Here is a 10,577-nt window from a genome sequence, read left to right as displayed (position 1 = left end):
TCCAGCTAACTAGCTAGAGAATTAGCTGACTAGCCAACCAGATAGCTAACTAACACCGTACTGATCCAGTCGTTACCTGCAAGCTACTAACCTCACGTTATTGCTTCAGCGAGTCCCATCTCTCTTCCTCGTCTAGAGCCTCTTACATGAACACGACCTCCTGATCGAAAAATCTTGCTCGACGTGTGTGAGCAGTCGAATATTTCTCCTGGTGGGCGCAGTCGAAAAAAAATCGAAGTAACATTTCTCTCGCGCGCCCTCGCGCGTTCGCACACACGCTATGTTGTGTTTTGCGTACAGTGCGTAGATATTATCAAGAGCTAATTAATAGGTATTCATTAGCTCTTGATATTATTAGATATGAAGTTTTTTGTCACGAGAATGGCGAGCTGTGGAGATGATGGCTTCTTGAAGCAAGAAACAGTTACTCGCGAATATCTAGAAGTAATGGTTTTCCTCCTTCTTCGAACATTTCGCCGTACAACTTTAGTATGCGATTAGTATACACGCAGTTCCTCTAAAAGTAAAGAGTACCTCCTCTTTCGAACTTTCACGGTGGTTTGGTATTGCTCGAAGTTTCTCTAAAAGTAAATGTTTTCCTCCTTCTTCGAACTTTTCGCCGTGCAACTTTAGTAATGCACGTAGTTTGTCTAAAAATTTAGGTTTCCTTCTTCAAGAGTTTCACGGTGGTTTAGCATGCACGTAGTTTCTCCGTTCACCCGCCTGCTGCTTGCCGTCCTTTATCCTTGATCCGAGCTTCTAAGAAGGGCATTGATAGCTAGTTGATTAAACTCGCAAGTAACTGGACATTTAAATCGCGCAACGTGAAACGTTAAGCGATGAGGGAAAAAAAGAGAAAGGAAAAAGGAAACTCGTCGTATCTACAAGTAACTGCGCTGGTATATCAGAACAGTAAACATTAAACGATGAGGGAGAAAAAAGGGAAAAGAGTAACAAGTAAACAAGAAAACATCAGGGTAGGGGGAGGGTGTACACTATACATCGAATCTTTCCTCCTATACCGTTAAGTTAAGGGAAATATTCGCGCCCATCCATTAAGACATCTTGACCTTTGACCCTTGACCCACCAAATTCAACATCCGAGTCCTTTTCGCGATGCCCCCGACGTCCAAATATCAAGACCGTACGTCGAGCGGGATTGTGGAGACGACAATCATGGGCGATTCTACAAGCTGCATCTGACTTCGTCAGCTGAGCTAAAAATGAAGTAACTGTGCTGGTATCTAAACTATATCTGAACGTTAAACGTTACGCAATAAGATAGTGAACAAGTCGTTAGTGGTGCTGACGTCATGAACTTGTCGCTCGCTTCTTGGTGATGTGCTCGTCATGTTAGCTCTGAGCTTCTCTCTCCTCCGAGTCAACACTCAACTGCAATAAATTACGCCGGAAGGACGGCTGCTCCTGACTGGATTCCTCGCAGCAGGGCAGGTAGCAAGCATCAGTATCAGGGCATCAGCGGCGGGCGCAGCAGGCAGCAGCAGCATAAGCAGTAAAACACCTATCAGCGACGCAGCAGCAGCAGCGAAGCAGCAGCAGTAGCAGTAACAGCATCAGCGGCGCAGCAAGCAGCAGCAGCAGATCCGCGGCGGCGGCGGCGGCAAGCAGCAGCAGCAGCTGTACAGGTCAGCATCAGCGGCGGCAGGCAGCAGCAGCAGGCAGTAGCAGCATCAGTATCAGCATGCAGCGGCGGCTGCAGCAGCAGCTAGCAGCCAGAGCAGTTAGGGCAGCAGTAGGCAGTAGTAATAGTAGCAATAGCAGTAGGCATCAGCAGCAGCACCCAGCACAGGCAGCAGCAGGCAGTGCAGGTAGTAACAGTGAAACAGTAGTAGCAAGGCCTACGGCAGCTGCAGCAGCAGGCAGCAGCACAGGCAGCAGTAGCAGTAGCAGGGCAGTAGGCAGCAGGCGGCGGCGGCAAGCTGCAGCAGGCAGTATAGCAGGCAGCAGCACAGCAGGCGGTAGTAGGTAGTAGTATAGTAAGCAGCAGCAGCAGGCAGGCAGGGCAGCAGCACTTGCAGCAGCAGTAGTAGTAGTAGTGTAGTAGTAGTAGTAGTAGTAGTAGTAGTAGTAGCAGCAGCAGTAGTAGTAGTAAGTAGTAGTAGTAGTAGCAGGCCAGGCAGTAGTAGTAGTAGTAGTAGTAGTTAGTAGTAGTAGTAGCAGCAGCAGCAGCAGATGCAGCAGCAGGCCGCAGCCACGCGCCAACCAGCAGCCGCAGGCAGGCATCCACATCGCACCACCAGCAGCAGCAAGGCAGCACCACCGTCCACCAGCAAGCGCGCAGCAGCACCGGCACATTCCACCACGCAGAGGCAGGGCAGCACAGGCAGTAACAACAACAACAGCAGCAAGCAGCAGCAGACAGTACACACAACAAGCAGTAGTAAGCAGGCAGCAGCAGCAGCAGTAGACAACAACACTAGGCTCGCTGCCGGGGAGGTGATCTTGGTTAGTCTCGGTGCGATTGAGAATGGGACCGACACGTGCGTATTATTTCGGCTGTAATCAGCGAAACATTTGTCATTTACATTCACGTCGCTAGTGAATGCGAACTCTGTCTCCCTCTGTCTGTTTCTCTCTCTGCTCCTCTCATCGGTCAATTCATCAGTCACTCAGCCTCTCCTCTTCTCTCCTCGATCTGACGTCGTAGTCGTCTCTCTCAGTCTCTCTCTCTCTGTCCTGCTCTCTGTCTCTCTCTGTCTCTCTCTCTCTAGTCTCTCTCTCTCTCTCCTCCGCTCTGCTCTCTCTCTGCTCTCTCTCCTCCTCTCTCTCTCTCTCTCTCTCTCTCTCTCTCTCTCTCTGTCTCTCTCTCTCTCTCTTCTCTCTCTCTCGTCGATCTCTCTGCTCTCTCTCTCTTTCCCTTCTCTCTCTCTCCCCTCTCTCTCCTATTCTCTGCCTCTCTCCTCCCATCTCTCCTCTCTCTCACCTCTTCCTCGCTCTCCCTCTCTCTCTCATCTCTCCCTCTCCTCTCTCTCTCCTCTCCTCTCTCTCATCCCTCCTCTTCTTCTCGGCTCTCTCTCTCTCTCTCTCTCTCTCTCTCTCTCTCTCTCTCTCTCTCTCTCTCTCTCTCTCTCTCTCTCTCTCGCAACAAACCTAATCGTTCGCCGCTAGAGAAACGACATACCTTGTCCCTCGACAACGAATCAAAACCAACCAATCAAAATCAAACCAACCATCGAATAACCTCACGAATTTCGCACGAAAAATTGCCTCAAAAAAATTCCCGTAAAAAATCGCCGAGTTGTCTACAGAGGGCGCTCGTTGCGACGCGGCGGTGATTCTCCTAGCAACCGTAACAACACGCGTAACCTTTTGCCAGCAGCAGCTTCCCCCGGCATCTGGAGATGAGATAAGCGCGTGCTAGGGTAAAAAAAAGAAGAAACGCGAAGCCAGTCTGGCTCCTACACGCCTGACTGCACGCACGCGCGTACGCGATAACAACAAACATCTGGTTCATGTTGCGATTTTCTGCGATGCGATTTTCTGCGAGGCGTCTGTGTGAGATTTTCTCGTAGCGACCAGATGTCTACGTACGTCGTTGTGAAACACGGTGGACGCGGTGTAAAAAGAGACCGATAGAGATCAAGAGAGAGAGACAGATAGAAAGAGAGACAGAGACGTGAGAGAGATAGAGAGTGCGTAAGAGAGAGATATATATATAGAGAGAGAGAGTGCGTGAGAGAGAGATAGATAGAGAGAGACGAAGAGAGAGAGAGAGAAAGAGAGAAGAAGAGAGAGAGAGAGAGAGAGAGAGAGAGNCTCTCTCTCTCTCTCTCTCTCTGTCTCTCTCTCTCTCTCTCTCTCTCTCTCTGTTAGCCCATGGGGCTGTCCATGCCTCTGCCAAATTACCATGTGCCGTGACCGCGACTGGAATTCAACTTGAATCACATGCAGTGAAAGCGAGACGGAACTACGCTAATATTTTATTCATGTGTAAACACTTGAAAGGGCGCCGAAATATAAATAAATATGTGTGTGTGTGTGTGTGTGTGTGTGTGTGTGTGTGTGTGTGTGTGTGTGTGTGTGTGTGTGTGTGTGTGTGTGTGTGTGTNCTAAAGTAGACACCACATTTGCTTTGTCATCTTTTATAATAAGCGTGTTGCGGACAAAATGGAATTTTGGTAATGGCCGCCCTAATTTACATATTATGGATATGGAAATGAGCAAACCATTTAGCTTTGGCCTAATCTGAATCAGAGACCCTGAAAACTTAGGGGTAGACCCAAAAATCATACGTTTATCTTTTGAAATAAGCGAGTTATGGCCAAATAATGAAATCTCAGTAATTGGCCGCCTTGATTTGCATATTACGCAAAATGCCCAAAGGTACCAGACCGGCATCATCCGGATTCTTAATCAGCACCCCTCAAAGGTATAAAATCCGCAAAAAAAATTTGTGGGACGCTAAAACCACGTTAGGTGTTCTACAGCTGGACTATCGCTCTAAATGCATCAGGACAGACACACACCCCGATGATTATGTAATAAAGTCTTATCCGATATTTCCCGTGTGGAACAGAGAAATTATTCAAAATGTGTATATGTACCATTAATGAATACTGTATACGCTGTATATTTCGCGGTGGTTTAATTTTCGCGATTTTCGCGAACGCGTCCCCGACCGCGAAAATAACAACACGTGAATATAATTCATAATTCACCGACCGCGAAATTGTCCATCAAGTCTGAACTCGCGAAAATATATGTACGCGAAAAATATGGCGTATACTAATGTGGCACGTTAGTAATCGCATAATACACTGTATGGTCATATATAATATATATATATATATATATATATAATATATTAGGATATCTCACGACTTATGGTTATGTCAAACCTCTATAGCCGCTAGAAATCTTTATTGAAATGAGGAAGACTGAATTTGATACGTTCAAAACGTTGTCTATACTGCTTTGCTTCAATAATAATAATATCGGCTCTTGAGAGTACAGACAGAAATAAACGAGCCAGAACACACAATATGCACAATCACATATTTATTACAAACAATATTTTTTTACTCAAAACATCAATGCAATGCAGTGCAATCTTTCTTCATTATAACAGGCGAATGAGATTTATTTACGTAAATGCAGTAGACAAACTATATATTATAACAGGCGAATGAGATTTATTTACGTAAATGCAGTAGACAAACTATATATTATAGCAGGTGAATGAGATTTCTTTACGTTAATGCAGTAGACAAACTATATATTCGACACGTGATAAACAAGTCGATGGTAAAACAAAAGATTTCTGATTATGAAGTAGTGCATGAGCGTGTTCAGTGTAACACTAATAGTAATACTGCAGTCTTCCTGCACGAAAATCGGGTACCATATAAACACGACACTTGTCACACTGAATAACGACTCTACGTTTACCCGAAAATAGAAACGATTTCAAAAATTTCCAAATTACTACATCCATCGTACACAATCCAAACACAATGCTAATCATAAGTTCAACAGTTATTCAATGTAGCAAGTGTGGAAAGCTATTGGTGCCCGAAATACGCGTGTAAAAGTATTAAGGTATTACGATAAAACTATAACATCAACATATCTATACTATGTATAGTATATGTATTATATATATTTATGTACAGTATATGTACGTAGCATTCTAGCATTCTACATGTACTAGTATAGATAGGTTCTTAACGGCGACAAAAACACAGGAATACAACGGGTGGAATATCACAGACTGTTCGCACAGATATCAAATCTCGAGTGAAATAATACTAGTACATTGATACGTCGAAATATGCTCAACAACTTCCTTCATATATATGGGTATGACGAGCCAGCAGTAAAATAAGAGTTTTTATTCATTTTTCTGTGTAATAGATCTATTATATTATGCTGTGTCACATATGCCTGTTGTTCACAGTGAGTCGATTTGATTCATGCGTCCTTGACACGCACTGACCTATAAGATATCATTGAACTGTGTTCTTGACACGTACTGACCTATGAGATATCATTGAACTGTGTTCTTGACACGCACTGACCTATGAGATATCATTGAACTGTGTTCTTGACACGCACTGACCTATGAGATATCATTGAACTGTGTTCTTGACACGCACTGACCTATAAGATATCATTGAACTGTGTTCTTGACACGTACTGACCTATTAAGTCCTACACATCCTTGAACGGTGTCCTTGACATGTAGGTACTGAGCTGTGACACTACAGCTTCCCATAGCTTAGTGCCAGGGCCGTACCCTGCAGTGGGGGGGGGGGCAAGGAGGCAGCTGCCCCCTATATTTTGGAGCACAATTAAAAAGATAAATTGTTCTACTAAAAGAGAATTGTCGTAGTCAGAATGAAGGCTGCACATGTACTCAAAAGTGCCTCAAAGTCAAATACCATCTCCTGCGATCTACATTTTCAAACTTTTCTGTGGGACGACCCCCAGACCCCCTACCTGTTTCTCACCCCCTCCTTGAAATCCTGGATCCGCCACTGCCCCCCCCCTTTAGGAATTTGCTCAGTCTACGGCCCTGAGTGTCTCACCATGTCCAAATCCAGCCCTGTTTCTAACCAGTGTATGAGCTAGGGCATTACATGAATGGATAAAATCAGAAGTAGATAATAGGATAGCAGATTCCCTATTATCTACTTCTGAATATATTAAGCTCCTGCCGCCTCAACGAACACCAGATTTACACGTTGGTCGCGTGAGTTGGCACAACAGTAAAAAATAAAACAATCCAAGTAAAAAAATATTCGTGGATTAAATACAATTGAAGAGCTACAGAACTACAAGGTTTGTTAGCCTCGCGTTCACCCGTAAAAAAACCACGGAAAACACCAGTCACTCGTACAACAAACAACTCATGTAAACTACACCTAAACAGGTATCTATCAAAATCGAACTCTAAAAATCGCATCCGAATATTATGTTAGTCTACCTCACAGCTTTGTCAGGTCACTGAGCATGTTGCTCAACTCATGTAAACTATACATACACAGCATACTTACATACATACATTACATACATACATACATACATACATACATACATACATACATACATACATACATACATACATACATACATACATTACATACATACATACTACATACATACATACATACTACATCATACATACAACCCATACATACAACCCATACATACATACATACATACATACATACATACATACATACATACATACATACATACATACATACATATACATTACATACATACATACATACATACATACATACATACATACATACATACATACATACATACATACATACATACATACATACATACATACACAGCATCATCTCTAAAAACCGCATTCGATGACATGCTATAGTCTATACTCACAGCTTTACCTCGTGTAAATTTAAGCTCGCGACATTACGCTAATTATTGCCCACTTATTTGGTTTCAACTCATAGCTCATTTAGAGATCTTTACTGGCATTCTATCACTTCACTTCACACTAATACATAATATTATAATATATATATATATATATATTATATACATACATCACAATAATATAATACCGTACGTTAAACGTACGTAGGTTTTTTCCTTCCAGTTTGTTTGCATCCGCTATACAACAAGAACAGGCAATGTTGAGTTAAGCTCCGAATTACAGAGGAATTAAAAGCGCTTGTTCGACTTTGTCGCCACACTGTGAATAACATCCAACTCTAGAACATACATGTCGGCACTACTAGAAAAAATACGTGCCTATCTTCAATGAATAACGTCTTCACATTAAATTAAATTCTTAATTTGACTTTAACATAAATTCGTTCCGTAATTCACAACACATGCTGTTGATATGGATGTCGCCAGCAACTGCTTTATTGCACATTAGATGGCACCAGTAGGCGATGACAACTTCAAACAACGAGGTATAAGGAACAAAGTAATAGTTTTCTCGCTCTGCGAATTTACTGACGATCTGATTGTCACATGTTTTTGATTAGGTTACCACGTCACGTGCTGCCACCTAGAAGACGATCTCTTCGTCATGCTAGTGCTGCCACCTAGAAGCCGGTCTCCCGCTTGCTCATGTGCTGCCACCTAGAAGACGATCTCTTCGTCATGCTAGTGCTGCCGCCTAGTGGCCTGTCTCCCGCTTGCTCACATGCTGCCGCCTAGAGGCCTGTCTCCTGCTTGCCACATGCTGCCGCCTAGATGCCGGTCTCCTGTTCGCACACGTGCTGCCCCCTACACCGCCTAGTCTCCTGATTCGCGCTCTGGCACGACAACGCTCAGGCGGCAGACGTCGATGGCGTCGGAGGGCGATCGCGCGACCTCGCGACCTCCGAGCACGTACATGTACCACGGTCGCTCTCCTCCCCGCTCCGCCGCTACCCCCCACCCGGCGCACGCTCGCCATCTTCCCGCCCGCCCCGCCGCGCCGACCCCATTACCGACGCCGACCTCGTATCTTGTCGCGAAGTCGCCGGCGCATCGTCGCCGCGACGACGGTGGGATCGGGTCGGGGCGGGAGCGGCGTCGCGGCAAGCGCACCCGCTCACGTCCGCCAGCAAGGTGGCGCACCGGCGTCGTTCGTCGCGCCGCACCGGTCCGAGTTCGATGTCGTCCGCTGCGGCCGTGGGCGGCGGAGCGCCGCGGGAAACGGGTTGGCGTGGTGATCGCATCGGGGACTCGTCCATGATCCAGTCGTCGTCCGTGATCCAGTCGTCGTCGTCGCGCGGCGACGGAGCGAGGGGAGGGAAGAGCGTCGCGAGGCGAGGAGAAGAGAGGAAGATAATGAGGAGGCGGAGGAGAAAGATAATGAGGCGGAGGGGGAGGAGCCGGGAAGGGTTTCTCGGGGGAGTAACCGGAGGAGACAACTCCGGGGAGGGTGAAGTATGTGCGCCCGCCCTCCTCCAGCACGCCGCTGGCCTGTCTCGTCACGAGGGGACGGAGCGGGAGGAGGCGAGAGGGGAGGAGGAGAGGGGGGAGGAGGAGAGGGAGAAAGAGGCTGCTGAGGGTGGTGGTGGTAGTGATTGTTTTGTTGTTGTTGTTGCTGTTGTTGTTGTTGTTGTTGGTAGTGGTCCCGATGAGCTTGTTGTTGATGATCTAGCTGTTGGAGGTGGTTATGTTGTTGTTGTTGTTGTTGTTGTTGATGCTGCTGCTGCTGCTGCTGCCTCGAATTCATTAACACACCAGGTGGCGCCACGTCGTCGTCCACACCTAGATTCAGCTGTGCGGCAGAGTGCTGCGAACAGATGGAGCTGCTCCCGTCTAACCTCGCCTCATTGCCTAGCAACCACGCGGCCAGGTCGTCTGATGGGTCGCGCGCGCACGTGCAGGCACCAGGGGGCGCCACCGCCGACGCATCGTCGCCAGGGGGCGCCGGAGTCGGCGCATCCGCACGAGGAGGGGTCGGTCCATCTTGCACGCTCCCGGAGAGTCAGGATCGACTTCCCCGAGATAGCTTGACCTTCGACCCCGCGACCTCGCGGGGTCGTCGTCGTCGGTCGAGACGTCTCGGCGAGGCGTCGAGTCGTCGCTCGTCTTCGTCGAGACATCTCGCTCCTCCGTCTCGCGGAACGAGGCAGGGCTCGTCGCCGTGGAGACGCCGCGAGGCATCGAGTCGTTCCGAGTCTCACGCATCTCGACACCCGTCTCAGAGGGAGCGTCTGCCGAACCGAGACGTCGATAGGCGGCCGGCTGCTGCAGGAGACGCGAGACGCCCTTCCGAGAGTCGTTCCCGTCCTCTCCGTCTCATCGTCCGAGGCGTCGGAGTCTCGATCGAGGTCCCAGATGTCCTCGGACCAGCGTCTCGCCGCGAGACCGACGTCCGAGTCCGCGCACGTCTCGCCACTCTCCCTCCTCCTCTCCTCGCTCCTCCTCCTCCCTGCATCGCACATCCTCCCTTGAATCGCCGTAGAGAAGGGGAGCTGCGCGGGGGCCGGCGACGCTTGCCGCGGCGATCCGGTCGACCAGGGCTGGCCGCTGGCAGGCAGGGGTCGAGCAGCGACGCTCGTGCCTAACGATGTGGCGCGGCGGTTGGCTCAGCGCGTGCGTGAGCGACCGCGTCGTCGAGGAGGATTGAGCCTTGAGCAGTGGATTCGCGGCGTTGCTTGAGATTCTGTTACGCACAGGAAGAACAATCTCTATGGTTCTACATGTTTAGTTCATAACAGGTAGACAGAGTTAGGTAGGTAGGCTGTAGGCCAGGTAGGTAGGTAGGTAGGTGTAGGTACGGTAGTAGGATAGGTAGGTAGGTAGATAGGTAGCGTAGTACGTTACGATAGAAGGTATGGTAGGAGCTAGGTAGGTAGTATGTAGGTAAAATAGGAAGGTTAGGTAGGATGTAGGTAGGTAGGTATGGTAGAGTAGTAGGTAAGGATAGATAGGAAGGTAGGTATTAAGGTAGGCCAGATAGTTAGGTAGTGCAGCGTGGAGTCTGCTACGTAGGAGGTAGGCGTACGGTAGGTAGCGTAGATAGGTAGGTAGTAGGCAGGTAGGTAGGTAGGTAGTAGATAGCGTAAGGTAGGTAGCTAAGGTAGTTAGGAAGTAGGGAGGTAGTAGTAGGAATAGAAGGTAGTAGG

The 10,577-nt window shown here is 47.8% G+C and overlaps 1 long non-coding RNA gene across 1 annotated transcript; it reads right to left on the bottom strand.

The window, feature by feature from the left end:
• Nucleotides 1-5,002: 5,002 nt before the first annotated feature.
• LOC106819656 lies at nucleotides 5,003-6,287 on the bottom strand. The gene is made up of 2 exons (XR_001395473.1): nucleotides 6,162-6,287; nucleotides 5,003-6,120 (listed from the first exon to the last, which is right to left on the bottom strand). It is a non-coding gene; the product is annotated as an uncharacterized LOC106819656 (long non-coding RNA).
• Between the last annotated feature and the right edge of the window lie 4,290 nt (nucleotides 6,288-10,577).

This window comes from Priapulus caudatus, unplaced genomic scaffold (assembly GCF_000485595.1).
Source record: "Priapulus caudatus unplaced genomic scaffold, Priapulus_caudatus-5.0.1 Scaffold3919, whole genome shotgun sequence".
Lineage (NCBI taxonomy): Eukaryota > Metazoa > Priapulida > Priapulimorpha > Priapulimorphida > Priapulidae > Priapulus > Priapulus caudatus.
Note: the sequence above shows the minus strand (reverse complement) of the source record. Positions and strands in the feature narration are given on the sequence as shown.